The sequence below is a fragment of the Diabrotica virgifera genome, chromosome 3, assembly GCF_917563875.1.
Source record: "Diabrotica virgifera virgifera chromosome 3, PGI_DIABVI_V3a".
Lineage (NCBI taxonomy): Eukaryota > Metazoa > Arthropoda > Insecta > Coleoptera > Chrysomelidae > Diabrotica > Diabrotica virgifera.
In genome coordinates this window covers 103896500-103913989 of record NC_065445.1, presented here as the reverse complement: position 1 = coordinate 103913989, position 17490 = coordinate 103896500, and positions in this window count along the sequence as shown.

Here is a 17490-nt window from a genome sequence, read left to right as displayed (position 1 = left end):
TTTCATTTGCAATTTGTATTCATTATTTTCCTTCCTAATTTCTTTTAGTTCCTCAATCATATTACCCATTGTATTTTTTATATCTTCCAGGTCCTTGTTTTTCTTTTTGTTATCGCTTGCTAATTGTCTCATTAGTTCCATCATTTCGTTCTGGCTGCTGGTTTCATTCGTTGATGATTTCGACCTGTCTGGTGTTCGGTTCACTTTTCTACTCCTGCTAAATATATCTGGCTCCTCTTTGCTTTTTCTTTTACCGTCCTCATTAATGCTATCATTACCATCCGCCATCTTTCTTCCTATTCAAATTATTAAAGTAGGTATGTATTTATAAATACAAATATTAAATCAAATTAAAACCTACTTGATTAAATCAAATTAATTAAATTTTTTACTTTAATTACAAAATATTTATATATTATTCAATTTTTTACTTTAATTATAAAACTATTTAAATACCATTTAATATCTTATTTATTTATTTATATCAACAATTAATGTTCACTTGAATAAATTAGATTTATCAACAATGTCTTCTTCTTATCTTCAATATCTTCTTATTCTTCGATATCTTCTTATTCTTCAATATCTTCTTATTCTTCAATATCTTCTTGTTTTCGTTCAGAAAGCCGACTCTGTATTTTTCGATAGATAGATACCGAAGTACCTTAATTATAATTAAATCAATTTATTAGTAATTACCACTGCTGAAAGCAGCTTCGGCTAGTCCACCCATAGGACCTTGACTTCTTATCAGTGCCAAAAAACTTGACTATGACTGTAATTATTTTACTGTTAGTAGTTAAAATATAATTTTATTAAAACTAGGTTAGATTAATAATGTATGGATCTTACTTTCAATATTCTTTTTAAATTTACACTGTAAATTTCTTAACTCACTTATTTACACTTTGCAAATAATTTGGTGATTTTTCTGCTCGCAGAGCTTCAGTATTTGAAGTTTTTTTGCGGAGCGGATTTAAATCGACCTCACTGTCTCTTTACAAGGACCGGTTCTCCATTTTATCTTACAATAACACTAAATACTTTTGTTTTCAATATTTCCACACATATTCTTCTTCTTCTTCTTCTTCTTCTTCTTCTTCTTCTTCTTCTTCTTCTTCTTCTTCTTCTTCTTCTTCTTCTTCTTCTTCTTCTTCTTCAACCTATTTTCGTCCACTGCTGGACATAGGCCTTTTCCATTTGCTTCCATCGATTTCTACTTTAGGCAATTCTCATCCACTGCTTCCCCGCGACTTGTTTGATATCATCTGACCACCTCTTCTGCGGTCTGCCTATTCCTTGCCTCTTGCCTGTTCTCTTTTGATCTCCAGTTTGTTAATCTCTGTGTCCATTTTTTGGGATTATCTCGGGCCACATTTCCGACCCATTGCCACTTGAGCATTGTTATACATTATGCGACATCAGTAATCTTTGTTCTTTCACGAATGTCGATATTTCGGATCGTGTCTCTCAAACTAATTCCTACCAGGGCCCTCTCCATCGCTCTTTGGGTTGTACTGAGCTGCTCTAAAGTTTTCTTTGTAAAGGCCGTGGTCTCCAGTCCATATGTAGTTACTGTCAAGATACATTTGTTATAAACTCTACGTTTTAGACTCATTGGTACATCTTTATTCTTCAAAATAAAGCTTAACTTGCCGAAAGCTACCCAAAACATAATTGTGTGCATCTTTTTATTTCGGCTATTTGGTTTTCTTTGCCGATTTTAATGGTATGTTTAAGATATATATAGTGGTCTACAGTCTACATTTTCAAGACTGACGTTTTCAATAACAAGATTTAATTTAATTAGATTGTAAGTTACTCAATATTTTTGTTTTCTGAAGATTTATTTTGACACCTATTTTATTTGACTGCTGGTTTATTGCCTTCAACATTTCGTCTAGTTCCTTGATATCTGTACTGAATAATACTATGTACATCATCCGCAAACCTCAAATGACTCAAACGTACTCCGTCAATGTTTAGACCTTTTTCCTCTTAGTCGAGCTGTTTGAATACATTTTCCAATGCTAAGGTGAAATAGTGTCACCTTCTCTAATACCTTTACCAAGTTTTTTCAGTTTTTTCGTCTTCATTGATTTTGATGTGGAATGTGGCCTGTTCATAAATGTTTTTAATGAATGTAGTGTACCGTGAGTCTATTCGAACATCCCTCAGAGATAACAAAAAGGATCAAGTTTCAGTACTATCGAAAGCCTTGTGAAAGTCAATAAATGCCATATGTATAGGTACATTATATTCTTTGGTTTTTCTACCAGTGTTCTGATGGCTTGTAAGTGATCATTAGTACCAAACCCTTTTCTAAATCCCGCCTCTTCAACCGGTTGATATAAATCAAGATTTTGTGTTATGGGGTTGGTTATTATTCTTCTTAACAATTTGTATGTGTGACAACAAACTTATTCGCGGTGTGCAAGTACTTGGAAGGGAAGCGAGAAACGACCGTGCGCGAGTCGCGGAGAAATATTGCAACTATCTTAAATAATTCATATTGTCAATTGAAATTGTCAAATTGACGTATATTTCATACCTTCTGTGATTGAAGCAGAAAAATTATATATTGCTCCACAATATTGATGTGATATGCAATTATTATATAAAGGTAAATTTAATTAATTGTATTTTGCTTGCAGTACTGCATTTTAATAACTAATTTTATTTACTACATACACTTGTTTACGTTTGCATAACATAACCTGCATCTTATTTTTTCTTCTTAATAATTTTTTGGACTATGGCCTTGACAATTATCTAGCAACCAGGACTAATATAATTGGCCAATATAATTAAAAGTGCGAATAAAAGTACAGAGCGTAGAAATAGAGGTCGCTTTGCCGAACTTGCACGGTCCCAATAGGTCTGTAGTTTTCAATATTCGTAGTGTCTCCTTTCTTGTGTAAAAGTATTATTTCGGCATTTTCCACACACTTCTAATAAATATAGCTTAAGGGCTTTAGTTTGAATATGAAGATTTGATACTGTTCATTAAAAGAATGATTATGCTCTAGACCTAGACCAGCGGTTTTCAACCTTTTTTAGCTTGAGGCACATTAACTTAAAATTTGGTTCAGCCACTTCACACTTGGGTAAATAATCTCTATAATGGTAGTGAGTATAATCAAAATTCGCGGCACACCTACAGGTACTTCACGGCACACCAGTGTGCCGCGGCACACTGGTTGGGAACCTCTGCTCTAGACTCTAGACTATAAAAGGTGAGATATGTACGTAGAATCTGTTTTTATATTATTGAAAGCCCTTTTGTGTTCTGCTATGCGTTTGTCAAAGCTTTTGCCAGTGTGACCGATGTAAGTTTTTGGACATCATCACATGCCACTTTGCATACATCACTCTGTACCAGTGGCGGCCCGTGAGGTAGTGCCATAGAGCCATGGCACTACCTTCCTAAGTATGCAGAAGCGTATTTTTTATTTTTAAAATCTTTTAATGCCTGTTAATTTTTTGTGTGTATTTCTTTTTATCTTCATAAATTATACAAAATCTGGTAACTGTGCGCGTAGTACAATCGCTGCCACGTACAGCGGAGATTATTCGGCTGGAGAATCTTGAGCCAAAATTGGTACTGGCACGGGTGAAAAGAGAAAGATTTTACGAGCATCCTATATAAGTGACAGAGAAAGAGCTATATTGGACTATTTAGTATACCTTAAATGAGAATCTCGTGCCGGGCACGGTATCTATTTATTTTGAGTTTCTTTAAGTGCTGGCTTGTCGCTTTTGTTATGTCTATTTTCTGTTAAAGTTTTTGTATTTATATTATTATTAAACTTTTAGTGCATCATGATCGTGGGTGTAGTATAAATAATATTTTAATTATTTCTTAAGTTTAATTTATTAATTGACAATGATTCAGATTAGTATCTTAAAAAACTCTTGGTGGTTTTTCTTTACAAATTTTATAAGGTTTTGTGGAGCTCTCGAGTTAGCTGAAAAAGGTCACGACGAAAAAAATTCACAAAATAGAGGCATATTTAAGGAACTGGTCAATTTTAGCGCCGAATTAGACAACGACTTAAAGGTTCATAATATTTAAAGTTCCAGATCTTTCAAAGGTCTACCGTCTCCTGACATGTAGTTGCTTCTAATTTATTTATGTCGGAGAAGTTTTCTGCTTACAAGCGTCGGTTCCCCGAATCATTTTTTAATGAAACATAGAGACAATTTTAATTTTTAAACAAAACTCGGTTTAAAACTGAATTAGGAGTACTGTATTAGTGAGACGAATTAAGTACTACCTCTGGGGCTATTCTGCTATGAGTTTTATTAAATGAGGAAGGCTTAAAAAGCACATTGGAAGAAAAGACACTATTAAACTTTTAAGCATTTTAATTACCATTCCTATATCAATATCTGAAGCAGAACGCTGTTTTTCGATGTTAAAACGTATTAAAACATTAGTGAAAAATACAATGAAAGAAGAACGACTTAGGTATGTTATCAGCAGAAAAGCATTTTGTAAATGGTATTGATAATTTTAATAATAAAGTCATTGAAAACTTTGCAACCAAAAAAAAAAAAACAAGAAGGATGTATCGTAAACTTTAAAAGTGGTATTGACACAACTTTGTGCATGTGTGTAAATAATGAAATATAGTATTATTTTTATAATTTTGTAAATAGAGACTAAATCGTAATACAAGCTAAGTAATATTAGCAGTAAATAATGGTTATAAGTTGAGAGTTTTTTATTGTTAATGAATTTACGGAACTGTTTTGATAAATTTTGAACAATTTCTTGGCACCTCAGATAAATATACATAAGATACATAAGGTAAAAGTATCAGCGCCTATTTTTTTTTTAATTTTTGTTTTATAACTTTTTTGACAATATCGTGAACCAGTCACTAAAAATTTTGGCGGCTGTCCGAATTCTGGCACTACCTTCTTAAAGTGGTACGAGCCGCCACTGCTCTGTACTTGCTTTTTCTTTTGGCTCTTATTATTCTTAATGGCTTTACCTGTTGTTAGTTCTGAATGCTGGTGTTATTCCTTTTTTTGTTTGTTTGGCAATTTCTCCGGCAAAGTTTTATTCTTCTGTCTTGCATCCTGCCAGTATATCTATTATATTTTATTGTTCTGTTATTTATAAAGAATTCCTGTTTCAATACGAACTGATATGATTAACTTAGAGTCCGTAATATAATACTTTAAACGTAACGATGTTAAAAATGTAGAAAATGACAAATCGTTTATTAGAACGAGTCCATTTTGAGTAAATATCTATCTCTCAATCTCATTTCCGTAGTTGTCATCGTTCTAGCAAAGTTTAATTAATTTTTTGACACACTTGGTGACAACATAGGTCGAGGAACTGAATAGAATACATGTGGTCAACATAATATTGGTTTTTCAGGATGAGTTGTAGACGATTATCAGAAAATATGAGTCAATGTTACATGTTACATACCTTAATACTTATGCATTTATACATCCATATGTTGTTCCTTATATTGAATCAGATTTATGGGAATCAGAAATTCAAAATTCGAAAGATAATAGTTATATATTTTATGTAAGGCAGACATTATGAAAAATGGCAGATTTTAGAGCGATACTTTGCCTCGTGCACCTATTTAATACGTACAATATTTTTTTCTACAACTCGGCAGAGAAGTTTCGAGAAAATTGGCATGTGTTATTAGTGACAATGTATGGCAGTTTACACATCTAGTAGTGGCTCGCTTTTTATGTAGTAAACTCGAAATAATTATACTGAAAATATGGTTCACCAATCAAATGGCTATTTTCCCAAAGTCCAACGAGCGATATAGATAGAACGGATAATGTGCAATCCTGTGACACCAATAGACTGCAGCATTTCTCCTGGTATTGTGACAATTCCTGCGGATTTCTATCTTTTTGGCGATTTAGTTGCATCTTTTACTTCAACGACCAAGACAGTAGGTTCTCTAGCGTAGTTGGAGAATCACAGACTTTCTGTTAGGGTCTCGTTATTTCTATATAAATCGCAAAATCGCCACATAGTTTCGCCACATTTAAGTCAGTATTGGTCTTTAGATTACCTGTCCATTTTTTGAAGATGTAATCCGGTTTCTGTTTGAAGTACGGCCTTCTTATGTCTTTCGATAACACCCTGTATTCATCCTTTCTCCAACTCTAGTTTTGTGTTATTTTCTATATTGAATCACAGTCCAAGCGTCAGCGTTTATCCATGGCTTACAGTTTATGGAAACTGGTGTAGTATATTATTTTGCAGTCTCAATTATTTTGTCTTGATAGGTCCATGTTTTGAGGAACACAGGAACACTATCTATTTTATCTAAAAAAAAAATGTTTTTTTTTAATTCATGGAGTTTTGAGGAGTTTAGGGACATGATATCTATCCTATTTAATCACTTATATTAGTGCTACTTATAGTTGTATTATTTATTCGATATTTTACTACCAGTCTTCGTTATTTTAATATGAACATATTAAATGGCTAAGTTCTTCGACAAGAATCCATTACAAAACTTTCAAAAGGTTAAAAAAGTTTAACTTTAAGTGGACCTCAAACTTTCCATTCTTAACAAGACATTATACACGTTTGAATTTATTATGATACGGATTAGATTATTTTCTCGGTGAAGAGTCAAATTAAATTGTTTTAGAAAATCATGGGTGTACTCCTTGGCAGAGAAATAATTAGACAATTACTGCTTAGGAAAATAATGGAAATATTGTATATTATTAGTCTTGTCACTTATAAGGGCAAATTGACTTAAAAATGGTCTTAGGATTGGTTTCGAATAAATATCCTGTTTTCCAAGAAAATATTAATTTGCAATAAATTCTAATATGTATGTACTGCTATTTGCATACCCAATGGGGGTAAGGTTAACGGTTAACGGCCACTTGTCAGTGACTTCACTACATATACAGTATTGCCCAAAATAAACAGTATGTACTGAAACTGAAACATAGATATCTCTTTGTGTGCGCTGTCATATTCAAATTAACTAGTATAGACCACTCAAGTAATCCTTAAACAATTAATTATTAAGGTCTAATTGTTGAAAAGTACAGAGGAGATAGTGTTTCCTGTTTTTTTATTTTCGCTCATACGGAATCGGCCGACGTAATAGTGCAAGTCTGCAATACGTGTGTGATCAATTCACACAACGGTTTAATAAACGTTCTCTAAGTAATGCTGTAATTTTGAAAGTTGTTAAAAAGTTTAGAAATACGGGTAATGTATTGTGCCAACGAAAAGGAAACTCAGGGCGTCCCAGGACAGTGAACAACAACGATAACCATAAACGTGTTTTTGAGCGAATTTTGGAAAATCCGAAAGCCAGCCGGACAAGAATAGCGTTGCATCTTGGCTTAAAACGAACTTCCTTGCATCCATTTGCGAATAATCCTGAAGGAGCTGGGTGCATTTGGATATGTGATTCAGGTACATCAACAATTACATCCCAGGGATTATCACAGTAGAGTGGAATATTGTGCCAGAATTCTTGCATTATAGTATGAAAATCCTGAATTTTTGAAAAATGTGTGGTTTTCAGACGAAGCACATTTTCATTTGTCAGACCATGTAAATCGTCGCACAAATCGATTTCTGGGCTTTGCCAGACTAAATGAAGTTCAAGAAGTTCCTTTACATAGCACAAAACTGAGTGTCTGGTGTGCAGTTTCGGGACACGGAATCATTGGTCCATACTTTATCGAAGAAAATGGTAGGCAAGTCACATTTAATCAACAGAGGTACATACAAATTTTAACACGCTTTATCCCTGATTTACGTCAACTTTGTCGTGCACGTAATTTGGAATTTCGAGACCAATTTTTCCAGCAAGATGGGGCAACTTGCCATAATGCTGTCGCAGTTCGTCAATTTCTTCAGGGATATTTTCCAAACAAATTCATTTCACGATTTACTGACTTCCCCTATCCTGCACATTCTCCAGACTTAACAGCTCTAGACTCATACATTTGGGACATGGCTAAAACTGCCGTTTTTAAACGGGCACCACAAACCATCAGTGATTTAAAGGATGCCGTTAGAACCAGCTTCACGGACTTGAGACAACCATTATTCCATAACATTACGAGAAATCTGGAATATCGATGTCGGTTTTGAGAGAGGAGGAGCTCATTTTGAACATGTTATAAAGTGTCAATAATAGTTATTTATGATATGATATAAGTGTTAAAAGTACACGTTTAAGGCACGCATTTGAAAGTTTCCAGAATGAGCGAAGCGAATTCTGCAATTCACATAAGTGCCTTAAAAATGTACTTTTTAACACGTATATCATACAATAGCTTTTCTACAAACGTCTTATATATTCAACAATTATAATTTATTCATTCTCAATTACAGGACAATATCTACAAAAACTTTTACTTGAACTTGACTGATATTCCATTTTAATATTTTTCTTCACATTACATCAAAACTGCCTATACTGTCAATACGTAAATCATAATACAGTAGACTCGCGATTATCCGAGACTTGGTCATCCGAGCCCCTCGGTTAACCGAGGCAAAAGTCATAATTGGTGAGTTACAATTTTCAACCTTGGCGCAACATCGCCGCCTCAATATCAAAAAGAGGAATAAAGCTTATGCAAAATCAAAGACTTTTTAAACAGTAATATTGATAAGGTAAATGTTTTTATCTTTTATAGCCAGTACTGTATTAATTTTGTCATTAAAATATCCACAGTTATGTATATTTACGTGTTTTTCTATCAATATAACCAATCTCAGTGTTAACTGAGTTTTTCCGTATCCGAGGTAGTCACGGTCCCAGTTACCTCGGATAATCGCGAGTCTACTGTAACTATAGAATAACATCTTACTTTTTAGTCCATTCTTTGACGGTTTTTGCGGTAAATTTTAAAGAACCGCTTGGATTGACTTGAAATCTGGCATACGTATAGATAATATGTCAAAGAAAAAAAGTGATATTGTGCCGATGTGTGCTTTTACTCTGGGGGTGGGTACCACCCCTTCTCGGGGGTGGAAATATTTAACCTCAAAATAACCTCAGAAATCGATAGACATTTCAATTTTGAGTAAAAAAATGATATATACGACTTTTTCGGTAAATTGATATTTGGCAAGTTATTCACGATCGAAATTGATGATTTACTACATGAAAAATGCATGTTTTTGAGTTGATTTTCAAAGATAACTCTAAAATTATGCATTTTTACGAAAAAGTCATAAGAATCAAAAAGAAACCTTTTAAACTAATGAATGGAGTGGTGTTCTTTAAATTATTATAGCAATAACACAACCTAAGTTACAGCCTACAAAAAATCGGGGTTTTTTCGAATTAACCTTGAATTAAAAACATTTTATCATTGAATAAGGCAAGAAAGATAGTTTTTTCGAAAAAATTTATAGATACATCTTTTAAAGACTTTACTGATACCTTTAAAAGGTCCTACGATAAAAGCGATTTGGATAAAAAATGGCCGACTTATTACAAAAACAAAACGATTATGTCGTTGAAAAAACAAAAAAATAATTATTTAAATTGGTGAATTTTCCACAAAAATAAAAATTAACATTATTCCATATACAATTAGCTTTATCTATAAACTGACTACGTGTTCTGAGATTTTGACCAGTATAAAGTGCTTAAATTTGAAAAAAATTTTAATTTAGTATTATAATATTTTTTGATATGTTATAAATTGTTTCCATTTTTTCAAAATTCCTGGAAAACTAAAAGAAATTTGAAAAATATATATTAATACTAAAATGTAGTATTTTTCATTCTGAAACTTTTTCAGTTTTTTTAATGTCTCTATGATAAAAACTGACTGATATATTTATATTTTAAGTTTGCACGTAAGTGTGAGAAGCAGTTTTCTAAGCTCTTTGAATCGCGTGCTTTAAAAATCAAAGACCTCCGAAAGTCCAGCTTTTGAGAACTGTTAGCACTTACAATTTACGACAAAATAAGCTTTGGAACAATGAAATATCTTGAAAATTACAGAAATTATCGTTAAAAAACCATATTGAAACTTAAGTCGAACACTTTTTGATATATTTTATTCTTTTTTCATGAAAACGGCGCATCGTATGAAAAAAAGGGAAGATACATTTTCTGTCACAAATTAAACAAGTAACACAGAAATGCATTTTAATTTGAAATACCTGAAATACCTGAAATACCTTAATATTTTTTTTAATTCAGAAAATTACCCGTATGCGCGCCAATGATGAATATAAAATTCTTAATAGTAAGTCTGTAAACAAATGCGTAATAACTACCTCTTAAAACCCACCAAATTTCATTTGCATATCTCAACCAGTATTAGAGCAATCAATAAATCTTCACTTTGTAAGAAAAATTTCAACACCCCGTATCTTGGAAGCGAAGTATTTGCGGATATATGTTTATAGAGCAAACTGCCATTATTTTTTCATGTAGAATTACCCCTTAAAAATTTGTCATACTTATTTAAAAACACCCTGTATATTTTTTTGTAAACAAACACACCAACCAAACTCGTTGACAACTAAATAGTTGTCAAGGCGAATGTATATAACCACCCTCTCAGAAGCACGTGTAGATTTATCTACACTGGTGTTATACTTGCTACATTTTTCAATGGAACAGCGTAGTGTACCAACTACACCTTGCAGTGGAACTACTTAGTGTAGCACTTATACATATTTTTAGAACTAGGGCTTCATCAGAGAACAATTTATTGTCCAATAAGGAAATTTCATCAATAATTGTTATAAGAATGTTTTGAGTTTTATTCTGTAGATCATCTCTAGATAAGAAAATATTAAAACTTGTACGATTTTTGTTTGTACTGTTCCACAATTAAAACTTCCCCATGTACCAGTGTTCCCGTACGTCAAAGTTCGTCCGACTAGACAGCGTTAAGCTATTAAATTTGCTTTTGCAATCAGCTTGCTATTAATCAACTTTTTGGTACGCAGGATCCAGTTCTATAAGTAAAGTAACTTGTGAAGCGATAACGATTAATTTCAAAAGGGGCCAACTTTATTTTAGCGTAATTTGCTTACATTTAATGCTAAAAATTAAAAACAAAATTAAAAAAAAATAAAAATAAAACTTTTCTTAAAACGTTTAAAAAAATTCTGATAAATTTTCACTAAAGAGTGCTTCATTTTTTGGATATTTCACGTCGAAATGTTCGATTTGGATTTTGACGAATAAGAACCTACTTTTCATTAGCTACAACTCTGGTTCTACTAGCTCTCCAAACTTCATATATACACAGATTTTTTCAGTTTTTCATAATCTATATTTCTGCTCGGAACATTTTTTCGATAAAGTACTTACTTTTTCAGTTATTTGCGAAAAACCGTCTAACAACGTGGTTCATTTGTTGAAAAATGAAAATATTCACTCGCAATTAAGTCGAAAAGTATTGACTTAGTGAAAAAACTCTATAAAATAAAAGTTGCTTAAAACTAGTCAGTTTATCAATTTCCGGACTTATTTTGGACTTATATTTTTTCACCCCCGAGAAGGGGTGAAATTCACCCCAGGGCAAAAACACACATTGGTACTACAGTGAAACCCCGATAAGTCGGCCTCCGATAACCCGGAAGTCTGGTTAACTCGGACAGATTTTCATCAGACAAAACAAACATTTTTTCAGTTTGACTGAGTTTTTACCAATAAATGAACAATACTGTATACAACTGTACGTAGTTTAGATGTACTGTGCACATAGGCGCCCATACCCATGGGCAGGGGGGCCGTGGCCCCCGAGCTTTTCGGATGCTTTAAACTATATATTGTTATCCATAGTGTACAAAATGTAATGTGCAAAATCTTCACGTCTGGCCCCCCTGAAAATTTTTATATGGGCGCCCATGACTGTGCATATTATATGTATTTCACGTTTTTGCAATTATAATGGAGTTTATCTGTAAGTATACATACTATATTTTAGTAATTTTTACCATATTCTCCGGTGTTTGGAATTTACTCGTTTCCTGTCGCTGATAATCGAAATAAACACTAGTGGACTGTATGATACTTGTAATTAATTGAAAGAGGTACAAATTACACAAAATACACTTCTTGGTTCGCGTATTCGTCTGTAGTCTGTTTCTTGTCTACACTCTAAACAACATTAGTTCCCGAATTCTAGTTTTTAGGTGTCACTGAGGCGCGCGCGGTGTTGCCACCGTTGCCATTTTTTATAAAGGTTAAAAGTCCTAACATAGCCCCCCTTTTGAAGGGCACCTTCAAAAATATATACATAAAATATTGAATAGTAAAATATCTAAATACACAAAAAATAAAACAAACACAAATAATTGTCAATTGTTGATGTCTTCTTGCATTGGTAAAGGACACAAATGTCTTACTGAACGAGTAAATGATCCCTTCATGGTGGTTACTTCTGCTACTCTGGTTTCTTCATCTCTACCTTGACATAACTTAGTGATTCGTCCAGTAATCCATTGACAAGGAGGAACAGAATCATTTTTAATAAGAACCAGGGTTCCTAATCGAATTTTGCTAGCTGGATCCTTCCATTTGTACTGTTGATGTAATTGAGACATATATTGTTTGGAAAATTGACCCCAAAATTGCTGGTACAGCTGCTGCACATGTTGGAATCTGGTTAAGCGACAGCTGGCTATATTGTGAACGTCATACTCTGGCAATGACGTAAGAGGTCTACCAATTAGGAAATGGGAAGGTGTAATAGGAGATAAGTCATTAGGACTATTTGACATGTCAAACAATGGTCGTGAATTTAATATACCTTCTATCTGTACGATAAGGGTGTTAAATTCTTCAAATGTTACATTATTATTAATTAATATTCGTTTCAAATGATGCTTAGTGCTTTTAACAGCTGCTTCCCACAGCCCCCCATGATTAGGTGTATAAGGAGGAATGAAGATCCATTTTATTCGTAGCTCGCTTGTAGCCGTTTCAATAGAATTGTAATTTTTCTGTAAAAAATGTCCTAACTGTTTCAGATAATTGTTGGCTCCTACAAAGGTACTGCCGTTGTCTGAATAAATAGTACTAGGTATACCACGTCGAGCGGTAACTCTTTTTAAACTTGCTAAAAAATTCTCTTTTGTGAGGTCCGACACAACTTCTAAATAGACAGCTTTTGTGCAAAAGCAAATGAATAATGCCAAATAACATTTTAATAGTTTAGCTCCGCACCCCTTTTTACTAAGGATATTAAAAGGACCTGCATAATCTATACCAGTCACATCAAATGGAAAATTAGGTTTAATTCGATTATTTGGTAGATTTGACATTGGACTTAAAAAGGGTGTAGGATTAAACTTGAAACAAGTCAAACAATTTTTGACAGTTTGTTTTGCTAACACACGTCCTGCTATAGGCCAGTAACGTTGTCTTACTGATGCAAGCAATAATTGAGGACCTGGATGAAATAGTTGCTTATGTTTATACTCGAAAATTAACTTAGTAAAATAGTGTTTGGATAACAGAAGAATAGGATGTCTAGTATTGAACGATAAATACGTATTGTTGAGTCTTCCACCTACTCGAAGAATTCCTTTATTATCCAAAAATGGAGTTAATGAAGAAAGTCTATTATTTTTTGGAAGTTGCTTGCCCCTTTTGAAAAAGGATAATTCGTCAGCAAATGACTCTAATTGAGCTTGTTTGACGATACTAATATGGGCTTCATCTAATTCTGCAATAGATAAATTACCCGTACGTTTATTAGATTTATTTCTTAAATTGTAAATGAAACGTAAACAATAGGCTGTTATTCTTTGAAGTGTAATAAAATCTGAGTATCTAGTGATTAAATCTGACAATTGTACTGATATAACTTGAAACACTTTAGAAGTCTTTTTCAACTCTGTCAGTTCTGAAGTTTTTAACTTAAAATCCACATTAGGCCATTCTGACTGTGGCAATTGCAAAAACAGTGGTCCGTTCCACCAAATTGTATTGGAAATTAATTTTTCAGGCATAATACCACGAGATGCAATATCTACTGGGTTACTTGAACTGTTAACATAATTCCAGGTAAATGTGTTGGACAACGATTGAATTTTGGATACTCGATTAGCAACGAAAACTTGTAATTTACTAGGATCCGTATGAATCCAACTTAGTGCTACCTGAGAATCAGACCACATGAAAATAGGAACATTGACTTGAATGGCTTCTGTTACAGTGTTTATTAGTTGTGCACCTAATAAACAAGCACAGAGTTCTAGTTTCGGAATAGTTACAAGTTTGATTGGTGCAACTTTAGTTTTTGAACACAAGAGATTAATGTGATATTGATTTGAATCATCGATGCTTCGAAGGTAAATGCACGCAGCATATGCAGCTTTTGATGCATCACAAAAACAATGAATATCAAGTAAAGTATTCGAGACAACTTTACGAGGAATAGATATCTGATTAAAAATATTAATATTATTTTGAAATTGTAACCAAGTCTGTTGCAAATCCAAAGGGATTGGAGTGTCCCACGAAATATGAAGAGTCCATAATTGCTGAATGAGCATTTTTGCAATAATAATAGACGGGCTTAACAGACCTAGAGGGTCATATATTTGCGCAATATTCGATAGAATATGTCTTTTAGTAAATGGTTCGTGACTACGTAATTTGTTTATGTTAAAGGTAAACGAATCAGAAGAATTTAGCCACTGGACACCTAATGCTTTACAACTATCGTGATCTCCCAAATTTAATACTGAATTTGAGACATCGGATTCTTGAAAATCTGTAATTACTTGCTGATCATTTGAAATCCATTTTCTCAGAATAAAATGAGCTGATTTGAGCATATTGTAAATAGATTTGCATCTTTCTTGTAGTTCGCTTAGATCATTAGATCCTGTTAATAAATCATCAACATACATATCATTTAAAATTGTGCTAGAAGCTAATGGAAACTTGTCTAAATTGTTTTCAGCTAATGTTCTGATACATTTAATTGCTAAATAAGGTGCTGATCTAGTGCCATATGTGACAGTATTCAGTTGATAAATAGAAAATTCTTCATTATTATTTTCACGCCAAAGAATTTGTTGTAAATATTTATGTTCTGGATGTATGAGTATCTGTCTGTACATTTTAGAAATATCTGCTGATACAACATATTTATAAATTCTGAATCTTAGCAAAATGTTTAAAATATCGTTTTGCACTTTAGGACCTACATATTGAAGGTCATTAAGAGAATATCCTGATGAGCTCTGGCAGCTTCCATCAAAGACAGTTCTAAGTTTTGTAGTTACACTAGACTTTTTTAATATACCATGATGTGGTAAAAAATAGGAATGTTCTGAATTAATAGAAATTTTACTCATATGACCTAGGTTTTCATATTCATGAATAAATTCAAAATAGAGTTGTTTAAAATAGGAATTGGAGAATTTTGATTCTAATGACTTAAATCTTTTAATAGCTGTTTGCTTTGAATCACCTAATAGACTAGGAGAATATTTTAATGGTAATTTTACCACGAATTGTCCATTCTCATTACGAGATGTGTCTTGTTTAAATAAAGATTCGCAAATGAGATCATCTTGAGACAGAAATTCATTCTTGGTTTGAACATCCTCTAGTTCCCAAAACCTTTTTAATTGATCATCCTCAGGGATGTGTACTTCAACAAAATTGCATACATATTTATCTGAATTAATTGGAACTGTACCTGTTACAACCCAACCTAAATGAGTATTGATTAGTAATGGAAGATTTTTACCTAATGATATTTTATCTTGCAATATAAGATCCCAAAAAATGTGAGCGCCTAATAACAAGTCAATTTCTTTAGGACAATTGAATTCTGGATCTGCTAAATTAATATTGTGAGGTAATCGAATATTATTCATATCAATAGGATAAGCAGGTAATCTACTTGAAATAACGGGTACTACAAGACATGATATACTAGAATTGAAATCTGAAAATTGTGAAAATATTTTTAATGAACATTTTTTACTAATGTTAGAAGAACGCTGACTAATACCAGTAATTGAACAGTTTGTATCAGTTAATTGTAGTTTTAATTTATTGCAAAAGCGTTCGGTGATTAAATTCATTTGTGCACCGCAATCAAGTAATGCTCGGCACTTATGAAACTTACCATCTTGGTCTTTAATATTACACATAACTGTAGCTAATAAAACTTGACTCTCATTTTTTGCAAAATTTATACTTATTTGCTGTTCTACACCATCATTTCTATGATCAAAAGTACTAGGTGAACTTACTTGATGATTAGTGTCACGAATTGAAACTTCTGCATAATCTTTATGGAGCAACGTGTTATGTTTGTGAGTCTTACAAACAGGACATGGACCAAATTTACAATTTCTCTTATCATGACCACTTAATAAACAATTTTCGCATAATTTAAGTTTTCTAACTTCCCGAAACCTCTCTTCGACTGATAACGCTTTAAAGGTGGGACATTTATAAATTGAATGTTCCTTTCTACAAAAATTACATCGGTTTTTAACCGCAAAGTGCACTAGATTGTTAGATCTGTTATGATACTTATTTGAACTTGAAGACTGTGATTTAGCCGTTTGAGATTCATCCAAACTTTGTAGTATGTCCGTCTTATTTTTTAAAAAATTGATAAAATGTTCTAAAGTAGGCAAATCGTTTGCAACCTTAGTTTCTTTCCATTCGCGTATAGTATTTTTCTGGAACTTGTTGATTAAGATATGTATCATAAATGAATCATATAACTTTTCTTTTGGTACGTCTATACCTTCCAAGGAAGTTAAATGTTTGGATATCTCGTCTAACATATTTCGAAAACTAGCATAATTATAATTATCTTTTTGCATCATGGTTAAATTTAGTAATGATTTAAAGTGGCTGTCTATTAAAAACTGTTTTTTATCGAACCTATCGCATAATAAATCCCAGGCTTTCTGAAATGGTTGATCTACGCTCTCTAAACCTTCAATACAACTGGCTGCGTACCCTTGCAAGGAAGCCTTCAAGAAATGAAACTTCTGCCCATCACTAAGGGATGCATTATTCGCAATGGTCGCATTGAAGCTATTTTTGAAACTAACCCAAAATTGAAACTCCCCAGAGAACGTTTGCAATTTTATTCTCGGTAATAGGACATTTTGCAGGGGATCACTCACTGCTTTAAATTCACTAGATTGACCTAATTGACCGTATTGTACGTTATTACTGTTTACCGCTACCGGTCTTAAAATGGTTTTTAAATATGCTTGTGCCGCATAAAATCGATTTTCAAACTCCTCTCTTTCTGAATAGTGCTCCGGTAATTGACCCTCAGAACATTTCTTTTCTATCTCTGTTTGAACTATATCAAAATCATTTAATAAGTTTATATGATTATCATATCTAAATTGAACATCTTGAATATCAAAGTCACCCTTGTCTTTTGTTTTAGTAATGAATTTCTCTAGCAAAGTTAACTTTTGTTTATTTGTTCCACGAAGTCTAACTAAATCTTTTAAATCGTCTACTACTA